The sequence below is a fragment of the Asparagus officinalis genome, chromosome 7, assembly GCF_001876935.1.
Source record: "Asparagus officinalis chromosome 7, Aspof.V1, whole genome shotgun sequence".
Lineage (NCBI taxonomy): Eukaryota > Viridiplantae > Streptophyta > Magnoliopsida > Asparagales > Asparagaceae > Asparagus > Asparagus officinalis.
Window position 1 is genome coordinate 45,804,139 of NC_033800.1, and position 13,211 is coordinate 45,817,349.

The window sequence follows — 13,211 nt, forward strand, 5'->3', positions numbered from 1 at the left end:
ATTTATATGTTAGCAGGAGGAGCTATATCATGGAAAAGTGTCAAACAAACACTAGTAGCTTCCTCCACTATGGCAGCAGAATTTGTAGCTTGCTATGAGGCATCCAATCAGGGAATATGGCTGCGAAATTTTGTCACGGGACTGCGCATTTTGGAAAATGTTGAAAGACCACTAAGGCTATATTGTATTATGTTTTAGTGGGAGTTTGTATTTGTGGTGCTTTATGTTTGTTTGTATTGTCTGATCAGAATAAAGTTTTCAGTTAAGACACTCTGTTACATTATGTTTGGTTTTGACCTCACTAAGGAGGACCAGTTGAAAATATACATGTACTGATCACATTGCATGTAATTTTCATACTGCACATCCATAATTGATCTATGTCATTTGATTGTATTGGTATATGTGACCATTGATGGGTCGAGTCACGATAAATGTGACGAAGGCCGCTTTGATCCTATATTGATATAGTCAATGGACGAGATTGTTCGGAAATACCTTTTCAGTGATAGCAATTTTTGAACTCATAAGGGTTAAGTGGGAGATTGTTAGATTTAATCTAATAAATCTATTTGTGGGCACATATGATTAAATAAATGTGTATTGCTATCTTTCAGGATAACCCACTAAAGTGATCAATTAAGTTGGGTTAATTTGGTATTTAAATAAGTCATGGGGTTATATGTGCAGATACCAGGTTGTAATTGTAATTTGTTGAGGGGCCAAATTGCAAATATACAACATCTATAAATAAGGGGTTATGGTCCCTAACCTAGGGTTGCATTCTCTAATTCTCTACACCCCCATCTAGCTAGAGAAATTCGGATTTAGAGAAACCCTAAGGTTAGAAGATCATCAAAAACCCAAATCAAGACCTAAGGTTAGAAGATCCAAAACTCATCTCAAGGTTCATCCATGGATTCAGGTATAAGCTTCCGCTCATTTATGATTCTTGTTAATCTCTTTGAATTAATCATGGCTATATGGTTTTAGATCTCAAGTTTGATTTTTTATATATGATGTTTTGACTATAGAGGTTTTTTCCTTTAGTTATACGCATGTGCTTTTAAATTGAATTGAATATAATTTTTTTAAACTACTACTTCTTCTTTTCTATTTCTTGTATATACTCCATTTGTTTATGGATATGAGCATTAAAATGGCTTATACGATGACTTATAGCATATAGATTGTTGAAAATTAAGTAATCCAAGTTGGTGCTTTTTCTTCAAATAATTTGAAACATAAAAGAAATCTAAGATAAGGGAATGGATGACTTTCACTTCAAAGTTTGATACCCAGAGTTAGATAGTTTAATCTCCAACCTCTAGAAAGTTTAATCATTAACCTTTTCTTTATAATATTCCTCTTTATTGATAATACTTTAAGGAGAAAAAGAAAACGTCTACTTGCCAAGCATGTGGATATCTTTTGTTCCAAATTTTCAACTTCCAAATTAGATAGTTTAATCATCAAACTCTCCTTTTGTAATACATCTTATTTTTATAATATGTAAAAAAAAATAAAAAGGATATAAAATGTTGGCATTCCATGTGCGAACACAATGCTAGAAACATAATTTCAATGTAGGAACTGCTGAGATTTTCCTAGCTAGTACCGTCATCTTATGTTGACGTTTTATTACAAAAAATTTTGTGACTAGTATGAACTAAAGAGTATATTGAGTTAAACCCAGCAACATGAAGCAATCAAATAAAATTGTAGCTAGATGAGATGCAAGTCCTTCATGCATTGATTAATATAAAGCAGTCACATTCTTAAACCTCAATAATGTGATGCTTGCAATAGAATTTTAACTTAATTGGATAAATATATGTGGTTTTAAAATATTCATAAAATATCTTAAGAATCCAAATATTTGTTCCTAGAATAATCTTAAAAACTCATTAGAATTCAATCTAATTATTAGAAAAATTAGAAAAGCATGAGAATTCAAAATAATATTTTGAATAATTTGTGTAAATGATTTGTTTAGTTCTTTCTAATCAAAGAGAATATTTTTTGTGATAGAAAAGTTTTAAATTTTATAAATCTTTACATGTTATATGTTTTATATGATGTATTGTGTTTAATTAATTTTAAAGAGAGATACAAGTGAAACAATAACCTCCCTTTCTAGAAATCAGTCAAGACATGATTTCAAAGTAATAATAATAAATTTGACAAATTCATCAATAATATTTTAATAGGAAGACTAAGGACCAGTTTGATATTATTTTTAAGTTGTTTTTTTTTTCAAGAAGCAGTACATAATGGTGTTCGGTAAAAATTTTTGTTGCTTATGGAAATTTTCTATTTTTTGGAATTCTTTTAGAAGCAAACTGAGGATCCTTTTAAAAATAGCTTCCGCTTTTGTTAGTTTATATATCATATATTCATTGTATCTTTTTATAATGATCATTAAGCACAGTTCCACCAAACACCTTAATTACTTTTAGTGTAGTTTTTGATATTTTCTTTCAAAATTGCTATTTGTAACTTATATAAGTTGTTTTTATAAGTTACTTATATAAGTAACCTATTATAAGCTTCAGCAATACCAGACTGATCCTAATTCAACAACTTCAAATATAATTTGCATATGTATAATTTTGCATATATGATTTTGGGGTTAATTTTAGAAGATCCCCCTCAAATGTGGTGAATGTCTTAGAGAATCGTACTCAACTACTTCAACTTGAAAAGCCCATCTAAATTTGGGCATATTATAGATAGCACTACTCAACTTTAAAAATTAGAGAAGACCCCATCAACTATGTGGTGTCTCACAAAAAGCCCCATGTTCGTTCACACTTTTTTCACTAAACCTCCTCACACTATTTCAACATGTAAAACAACTAAAACATCCTTTTGAAAGTCAACTCATTCAATTACAAAAAAAACCAACCAGTAAAAACATAACTATTTTTAGTTTATAATACACTTTGCCCTCTTTCTTATCTCTTTCTCTTATAATAAAATATCAGGGTATTTTTTATGATTGAGGGGTATTTTCATCTTGTCTTAGCCATGATCCATCATCCTTGTCATATGACATGCTAGACCTAACAGTGATAGCTTTCATGGTGTAAAATGATAAGAGTTTATAGGGATTTCTCGAATTTCAAACTTGAAGGGGTTGTCTACAATAGTCTCAAATTATTTGAGAGGAGTTTTCTCAAATTAAAATAGTGGAAGGGATTTTCCAAGACACACCATATGTGCGTGTGTGTGTCACACACACACACGCACATATGGTGGGGTGGCTGGGGGTGGGAGTAAGTGAGAAAAATTCAAAGGGTTATCTCAAATTTTTTATATTTGATAATGTTTGTCTATAATATGCTCAAACTTGAGCAAGTTCTTCTCAAAATAAAATCATTGATGGGATTTTATAACAGTAATACATGACTTTATATAGAGAGACTCTTTATATGAGTTTTTTTTAATTTTTATATTTAAATGTATAAGTATGAGATTTCTTAATTGTGGATAATTATAATTTGAAAAGAATTAAAAAATATTTGAGTATTAGAATTTATTAATTATGGATAATTTTAATTTAATAAGAATTTATTGGTGAATATAACATTAGGTGTTCGCGATGTCATCTTTTGATAATAAAAAAAGAGATACTGATACTTATAATATGACATATGTTAACTTTTTATAGCTTTATAATATGACACATATCAATTTTCTATGCTTTGAGAATACATTAATTTCAAGTTATATATAAAAGAGGGATCCCTATATCATTTCTTAATCAAAACTCGAAAAGCAAGATTCGGAAAACCAAACAATCCCGTAACCCCACTGCTTTTTCTTTTTCTTTTTTTCTTCCACATTTTTATATAAGAGTGCTGCTACGGGGACCCAAAATATGGGACCAAGAAAGGGGACAGGTGAGGTGTCCCCTCCCTATTGCATAATGAGTTAGCATGAGTTGGCATGGCCAACTCATTATGCAATAGGGAGGGGACCAGAGCCGGCTTTGGAGGAGTGCAGAGTGATCGACCGCATAGGGCCCCCAAAAATTAGGGGCCCCAATTTTTTTATATTTATATATAAGAGAAATAAATCTAAATGGAACGTGGACCATCCATTTCACAACTCAGCTTAATCTCAACGCTCCATTCAAAAACCCCTCATTCAAAAACCCTACCCATCTTCACTGAATCACATCTCAAACCAGATCTGCTAGCCCCCAGCCCCCTCCTCCTCTCCCCCGTCGCACTCTGCAGTCCGCCCTCGAGTCCTCGACACGCTCACTCGCTCAGCCAGGGCCTCGCGGTGTCGCCCTCGCCATCACCGCCCGTTGTCCCACCGCCACCGAAATCGTCGACTTTGGAGCTCGCCAGTCACCGCCCCCGCTCAGCAGTCGGAGCTTGCCAGTCGCCGCCCTCAAAATCATCGCTGTCGAGCTCGCCAGCAAAACAATTCCTCTCCGACTTTGAGTCATTTCTTCGGGTATTCTTCTTTTTCCTTTATCCTTGTGATAGTTTTCAACAATTTCCTTTTGAAATACTATTTCTTATCATTGGATTATAAATTAGATTTGAAAAAGTGGAAATGTTGAATTCTACAGGTCTATTTGAATCTTCAATCTCGTGCAGCAGAAAAATTGGGCGGTAAAAAGAATGCTATTTGACCTTGCTAAGGATGGAGTAATCTTATGGTAAGCTGTTTGTAGTCTTGAAGAAGTTTTAGTCTATTTTTGGGATTACTTAGGGTTTTTGTTGATTGAGCAGCTCTTAGTTTGATGCTTTTATTTGATTTTTGTTGTTGTTGTAAATGCTTTGGATAAAATTCGTTACGAGAGCTTGACGGATAAGAGCAAGCTCGATACTCAGCTGGAGCTGTTTATTAGGTTGTATTGTTCCGAATCTTTTGACTTCTTTCAATTTGATTGTAATATTTTTTTTTATTATAGAAATGCCACCAAGAAAATATCCTTCTGGATATGATAAACGCAAAAAAAAAAAATGAACAATTTGTCCAAACTCAAAGTGGAGCGCTTGATAAATTTATTGTTAGAGAAACACAAGATTTAGTTAAAAATTCAATTGAAATGATAACATTAATGATTTAGGCATGAATGAGTATGAGAATGAAAATGTTGATGATCAAAGTAAAAATAAAAATGAGAATGAAAATGAGAATCAGAATATAAATGAGAATCATAATGAAAATGAAAATAATAATGAAAATGAGAATCGGAATGAAAATGAAAATGAAAGTAAAATTGAGAATCAGAATCAGAATGAAATTGATATTGACAATGAGAATGACAATATTTTAGGTAATGAACAACCTAATCAGTCTATGCTCATGAATTTGAATATTTATGATCCAAGAATTTGGGATAGCTTGGACACAAAATCTGGAGATATATTAGTGGAAAATGGTCCTATAAGAGATCTAAAGGCTTAATTAGTGATTTTGCAGCTAAAAATACAAGGAGGATAATTTTTCGATGATACTTTTTGATGCTAAAGGCTTCGATATCTGATGAAGGTAAGCACAGATATAAGAGGAATATAATATGCAAGTATTTCTTATTGTGGACTATTTGCTCTATTGGAAAGCTTTATTAAGGTGGGATTACATGTATTTATCTGATCAATAATATTTTATTCAGGTGACCGAAGAGATGAAGAATGGGCAATAGCACTTGAAAAGTATGTTAAAGATTATTCAGATGCAAAAAAATCAGGTAACATTTTAATGTCTGATCAGTAACATTTTGTTCCCTAGCTTCGAATTGGAATTTATTGATATTTTATATATAGAGAAGTGCCCTGTGTTTACTTTTCGCACAGGGCCCCTAAAATCTCAGAACCGGCCCTGGAGGGGACACCTCATCTGTCCCCTCACATTGTCCCATCTTTTGGGTCCTTAAATCATTTTCCTTTATATAATTCCTTCCATACAATTTTTCTCCCCCTCATTTTAGCAATGAAATCAGCGATCATGCTATATGATCCACTATAATAATATCTCTTAAGAAAACGCATCAAGCCTCAGAATAAAGTTCTGGTTCAGATTCAAAGAGAAAATACGCCACCCAAATTCTCCTATGACCATTCGCCACATAAACACCCTCCATGTGGGCCCCATCCTACATTAATCAAGTGCCTCTCAGCTTCAAGACGCACCAAAAGATAAAAAAACAAAAAGAGTCGGTAACTCGAACGTGGACGGCTCCTTCCCACCGATTACACGTGTCAGTATTTCACATGCCGGCTGCCACCTTTCATCTTTTGACGCATTCGGTGCCACGTTTTATTACAAATTTTCCAGTTTTTTTCCTAGAAATCCTGGGGCAGTTTTACACTGAAACCCCTGCTCTTTTATCTGTTTAAGCTATACTGACAGCGAATTAATATATATTTTTTGAATTAGCTGCAACGATAAAATTATCAGATTGGCATATTTTGTTGATCTTTAGTGACATATTGGTATATTTTTTTACTTCGGCGATAATTTAGTTGATATATTATGTAAACTACGACGATAAATGAGCCTATATTTTGGCCGGAGCCAACATTCCGGGCAAATTAAATCATATGATCCTCATGTGCGGCGCCCGCGTGGCTGTCAAAATGACGGTAATTGGGATTAATTAAATGACTAAAAGAAAATTTTTCTAATATTAGGGCTCAAAATTAGGATTCACTTTGGGAAATTTGATTCCTTTTTCTCCTAGCATTAAATTGACTATGGCAACTGAAATTGGAGTTAGATTCTATATCCTCAAGCCCTTGCTTAAGATCAAGCTCAAGTATGAACATAGAAGAAGCAAACTAATAGCTCAAGAGGATGGAAAAACCCTAATTTACGCAAATCAACTACATTATAGCCAAATCAAAATTTTGAACCCATTAAACAACACCATGCACAAGGGGAAGTTCTTCAATTTTTGGAACATTTATCCCCTCCCTCGCATGAATAGGAAAACAAAGGGTAGAGTTTTTTTTGGGGGATGTTGGATGACATGTTGGGTTTTTTTTCTTTACAAGTATCCTACCAATAAGCCCACTTAATCCACGTCAGCTGCATGTGAGGAGTCACGCACGTGACTCACCTTGGCCAAAACTCTTGCCCCGGCCAAAATAGAGGCTACTTTATGGCCATAGTCCACATAATATATACCAAATTATCGCTGGAGTAAGAAAATATATCAATGTGTCACTAAAGGTCAACAAAATATACTAATATGATAATTTTGCCTAGTTGCAACTGTCATGTAAAATATTTTTCAACTCGGGTTGACATTTTACGAGCTCGTATGTAATAAATCGCGATTACAGCTTCTATAAATTGTAAATGAGTACCAAGTACAGTTCCAATTGCAACCAACTCCCAACGAAAGTTTGATAACTCTAATACGTAAAACAAATATCTACAACAATACATCAGAGGAAGAATTATTATCTAAATGACGACTTAATTCTTTTAGTGCATATGGACTACCTGTGTTCAACATTATGTTAGGATTTCAATCACTGGTTTTCACGACACATGATAAATGAGTAAAATTAGGACTTTTTTGAAATTTTGCTTCCAGATGGTTAGAGATCACATCTAACATGTAACTTTTCAATTTGAAAAAACCACATATTTAATATTATTAATATATGGTAGTCTAACTTAATTCTAAAAATTTAAAATATTTTATACATACAAATTAAGTAAGAACACTTTAATTTTGACCTAATTGAAACATAAATGAATATCACGTTTCAATTAGGCACTGCGTCACCAATTTTGTCCTAAATATGATCTTATAACAACTCATTATCCTCCTTTGTTCCGTTCAAATTATCAAATTGTATAGTTATAGGTAAGAAGGTCTAAAGACCAGCTTGGTATTGCTGTATCTTATAATAAGTTATTTATACAAGCAACTTATATAAGTTGTTAAAAATAGTTGTTAGGTACTCAAACATCAAAAACTACTTAAATATCAGTTGAGGTGTTTGGTAGAACTGTGCTTAATTATTATTGTTAAAAAATAAAAGATATATATGATATATAAACTAAAAAAACATATACTACTTTTAAGAATATTCTAAGGTTGCTTCTAAAAGCACTCCATCAAAAGCAGAAGCAGTTTCATTTTGCAATAAGCATGTCAAAATATCTTTTCACCAAACACTATTATTAGCTTTTTTAAAAAAAAAACAAAAGCACCCTAAGAAAACAATACTAAACTAGCCCTAATTACCCAAATTGATACGAGTCGCCGTGCGAGCACCTTTGATCCCGGAATTATCAAAGATGTGTTGATAAAAGGATGACAGAAATACAAGAATAATTCAGTATATGACGAAGGAAAATACACTCTCTAGATTATGATATGAAAAGATTACAATCTCTCTCTCACAATCTCACTAGAATCGAGAACAAACTCTCAATTCTCTCTAAACCCTAATCTCTCTTGATTAGAAACTCTCTTTGATTACATCTGATTCCTAAACCTTTTGATCAAGATCTCTCTTAGATCTAAAACTCTTTAGGACTATATCTGGTCCCTCCTTCCTTTTTTTTTTTAGAAACCCTAAACAATCCCTATTTATAGGGTTTACAACGTGGTGACAATCTGGTAAATAACCAAAACCAAACCCAACTAGGATTCCCCCAAACAGAAACCAAATCGGCCTGGGAAACCCTCGATCAGTCGACTCATGATCGACTCATGCTCACTAGTCGACTCATGGTCTACTCAAAACGTGCACAAACTGTGCTGGCCTGCATGAGTCGACTCATGCTCACCAGTCGACTCATGGTCTACTCAAAACGTGCACAAACTGTGCTGGCCTGCATGAGTCGACTCATGATTTCATGAGTCGACTCAGCAGAAGCATTTTGCTATCTAGAGGCGATTTCTTGAGTTGACTCATCAACCCGTCAGTCGACTCATCAGGCTGGAAAAACTGAAATCTTTGATTCTTCGTTCTTCCGACTCGCTTCACGCTCTATCCTGTGCTCCACCATGTCGCTTCACACCACTATTCTCAAGATATCATAGGAATCACCTATCCTCTAGCTCCCATGAGGATCGCTAAGCTCCCGAAGTAGAGAAGAAGATACACACGTATCATGGCTCCCCTTTTTAAGAACTTAAAGTCCCTTTCAAGTTTAGAACTTCTGCTGAGGTAACTCTCGGGCCCCTCCATCTCTGTTGCCTTCAATCATCTTCTTCTTTCTTAAAACACGGACTCCTTCCAATGAAATAAGGATCTCACCTAGCTTCTTGTATTGCGATCGAGTCAGGACCATACACAGGATGCTCCTCTCTACCGGATCTGATCGCTCATTTACCAACTTGATACGAGTCGTCGTACGTGCACCTTTGATCGTGAAATTATTAAAGATGGGTTGATAAGAGAATGACAAAAATACAAGAATAATTCAGTATGTGGTGAAGGAAAATACCCTCTCTAGATTATGATATAAAAAGATTACAATCTCTCTCTCATAATCTCACTAGAATCGAGAACAATCTCTCAATTCTCTCTAAACCATAATCTTTCTTGATTAGAATCTCTCTTTGATTATATCTGATTCCTAATCCTTTTGATCAGGATCTCTCTTAGACCTAAAACTCTTTAGGACTACATCTGGTCTCTCCTCCTTTTTTTAGAAACCCTAAACAATCCCTATTTATAGGGTTTACAACGTGGTGGCAATCTGGAAAATAACCAAAACCAAATCCAACTAGGATTCCCCCAAACAGAAACCAAATCGGCCTGGGAAACCCTCGATCAGTCGACTCATGATCGACTCATGCTCACCAGTTGACTCATGGTCGACTCAAAACGTGCACAAATTGTGCTGGCCTGCATGAGTCGACTCATGATTTCATGAGTCGACTCAGTAGAACCATTTTGCTATCTGGAGGTGATTTCTTGAGTCGACTCATCAACCCGACAGTCGACTCATCAGCTGTCAGTCGACTCATCAACCCGTCAGTCGACTCATCAGGCTGAGAACTAAAATCTTTGATTCTTCGTTCTTTCGACTCGCTTCACGCTCCATCATGTGCTCCGCCGTGTCGCTTCACACCACTATTCTCAAGATATCATAAGAATCACCTATCCTCAAGCTCCCATAAGGATCACTAAGCTCCGAAGCAGAGAAGAAGATACACATGTATCACAAAATCTTCATAGGATATTCTAATTTTGAGGTTTGGATGTGATCTATTAGGATTCTACTATAGTTCAGAAAATCATTATTGTCTTAAAAACTACTATGGGCATGTTTGTTTCGATTCCTAAATTTATAGGAAGGGGAAGTCAAGCCATAAAGACATTTTTGCATTACTCGACCAATTCTTGGGAACCCTAATATTGAGTTTGATTACAAAGATATAGGGGTGAAAATGATGGCAAAATCCTTCTCTAGCAATTTTCACCAGTTTATTTCGTAGCAAAAAAAAAAAAAGGAATAGACAACTTCAGGAAAATAGTGGAACCTTTTACATTAACATATCACCCTCAAGAAACCCCCATTGTCTCTCTTCTAATTTTTTATCAATAAAACACCCCTTTTCTAGCTGTTTTCAGCCCAATCCTGCTCAAAAAACTCGAATTAGGAAATTCCTTAAAAAAGTTGGCAAGGGATTTTAAGAATGTGTTTTCATTTTCACTTGTGAGAACCCAACAAAAGTTTAGGATTCCTTTTAGATTATTTTTCATATTTTCTACCACGTTCTGACATTATGACACTGTTAGACCCTTTCTAAGGTTTTCTTTTTTATTCCTCGTTACCAAACATGCTCTAGTATGAAAACCACTTCGGGATAGTAAACATTCTATGTGTTTAATTATGGTAAAATGACCAGATTGATATATTTTGTAGAGGCTTGGTGACATGTTGGTATATTTTCTTTTAGTTTTGTCAGATTGGTATATTTTGTCGACTCCGGCGCCATATAGGCCTTAAGTTTGGCCGGAGTTACTGTTCCGGCCAGTGCTGACGGGATTTCTTGCATAAAACCCCCTCATTAAAACCCCATCATGCTCCTAACCCCTTCCTCCTCCTCCCCCTCTTCCTCCTCCTCCTCATCTTCTTCAACCTCCCCCTCTCCCTCCTCCTCCTCATCCTCTTCCTCCTCTTCATTAGACTCTTCCTCCTCTTTGCCAACCGTACCCCAATTCTCAAAGGCCCTGTCAGCTTTTCCACCAAAATTGCCCTCAAAACCCTCCAACTTGCCCTCTTGAACCAACCACAATCCTCCCAATCACTCAATTCATCAAAGGGAGCTTCAATTGAGCCTTGGATGGGATGCAAGACATCGGATTGCAGTTGACATTGTGAAAGGGTTGAGGTATTTGCACTTTGAGTGTAGCCTAAGGATCTTGCATCATAGGTTGAAGCCAGGGAATGTGATTTTGGATGTGGGTTTTGAACCGAGATTAGGGCATTGTGGATTGGGGGATTGCTTCCTGCTCGAGTCGGTGCTTTGGGCTGTGAGTGTTATGTTGCTCTAGAGTGCTTCCAGAGTTGCAGGTAAAAACTTTAAATGTTATTAGTGTTACTCATCATCAAGCCCGTGATACCAGCCCAAATTTAATAATGAGGAGGAGGAAGAGGATGATGAGGAGGAGGGAGAGGGGGAGGTTGAAGAGGATGATGAGGAGGATGGAGAGGGGGAGGGGGGAGGTTTAGGAGCATGATGGGTTTTAATGAGGGGATTTTATGCAAGAAAACTCGTCAGCACTGGTCGGAACAGTAACTCCGACCAAACTTAAGGCCTATATGACGCCGGAGTCGACAAAATATACCAATCTGACAAAACTAAAAGAAAATATGCCAACATGTCACCAAGACTCAACAAATATATCAATCTGACCATTTTACTGTTTAATTATTCATTGAAATAAAAGAAATAAAAACAGATGATGAACATTGGAGTAATTGAATCATGTCTAATTACCACACAATCCCGTCCAGGGCCGTCCTCAACTTGTGAGATAATCGAAACTTGTGGGTGGGCTGGAAACTGCAAGCTACAATTCTGACACTGGCTTTTATGTTAAAAAAACCACCAGCCTCCCTATAAATCGAAGCCCATCCAGCCAAGGGAAAACCCTAGCCCAAATTTAGCTGCTGGTTGGAGGTAACAGGAGAGAGAGAGAGAGAGAGAGAGAGAGAGAGAGAGAGAGAAGAGGAAGAGGAAGAAGAAGCCCATCTTCTCTCTTCTCCTCTGGACCTAGTCTCCATCAGCAGCAAATCGCCATGTCTCGCTTCCTATCAAACTCAAACCTCTTCTCCCTTCTCTCCAGGTAATTAACACAACACCCCCCACACCCACACCCACACCCACGCACTAAAAAAGAAAAAAGAAAAAGAAAAAAAAGGAATCATAAACTAACTCAAAGCGAAATCAAACCCATTAATATCTTACCGGATCTAATCTCTATAATATTATTATTTCGTTTTAGGAGAGGCTACGCATCGGCGTCTGTTGCGGCGGCAGCGAGCAAAAGCGCGGGAGAGGAGAGGATGGTGGCGACGATGAGGGGCAAGAAGGAGAGTTCGGAGACGGTATGGACGAGCTCGTGGGTTCCGGATCCTGTTACCGGGTATTACAGACCAGCGAATCGGGTCGGGGAGATGGACCCGGCTGAGCTCCGACAGATGCTCCTGTCTCGCAAGTCTCCTTAATTAGGGTGTTTTTTTTCCCCACTCGTGTATGTTTCACTATATTATTAAAAAATGAGTTTTGAGTTGGAAGAGAGGTATGGAGGTTCGTTAGCGGGTTAAGACTTGGAGATTAGCGGAGTTTTTTTTATCGGTTTTGAATTATGTGGTGTCTTAATAATAGAATACTTATATATATAAATTATATGAGTTTAAGAATGATATTTGATGTCTTCTCTGAATCGTTTTGTAAAGAGGAATTGTGATGCGTAAACCACAACACTTCCACTAAGGGGCTGTTTGGTTCCTTGTTTTTGAGGGAAAGCCACTGTTGAAAACCTGTTAAAAGTGTTAAAAATGTCGTTTTTTGGTAGGTTTTCAAACAAAATCCTCTTTTTTAGAGACGTTTTTGCTTAAAACCTGCCAAAGAAGTAACATTTTGGTAGGCTTTTAAGAGAATTTTTTTATCCAAACAGGATAAAAAAATTAAATTAAATTCAAATTTTTTTAGAATGATAAAATAAATTAAATTCAAAAGTATAGAAATGGATTTCCTC

General features: G+C 35.9%; 1 long non-coding RNA gene across 1 annotated transcript; it reads left to right on the forward strand.

Annotated features, from left to right (window-relative positions):
* LOC109849663 lies at positions 5,369–5,857 on the forward strand. Its single transcript, XR_002249193.1, has 3 exons — positions 5,369–5,517; positions 5,642–5,716; positions 5,823–5,857. It is a non-coding gene; the product is annotated as an uncharacterized LOC109849663 (long non-coding RNA).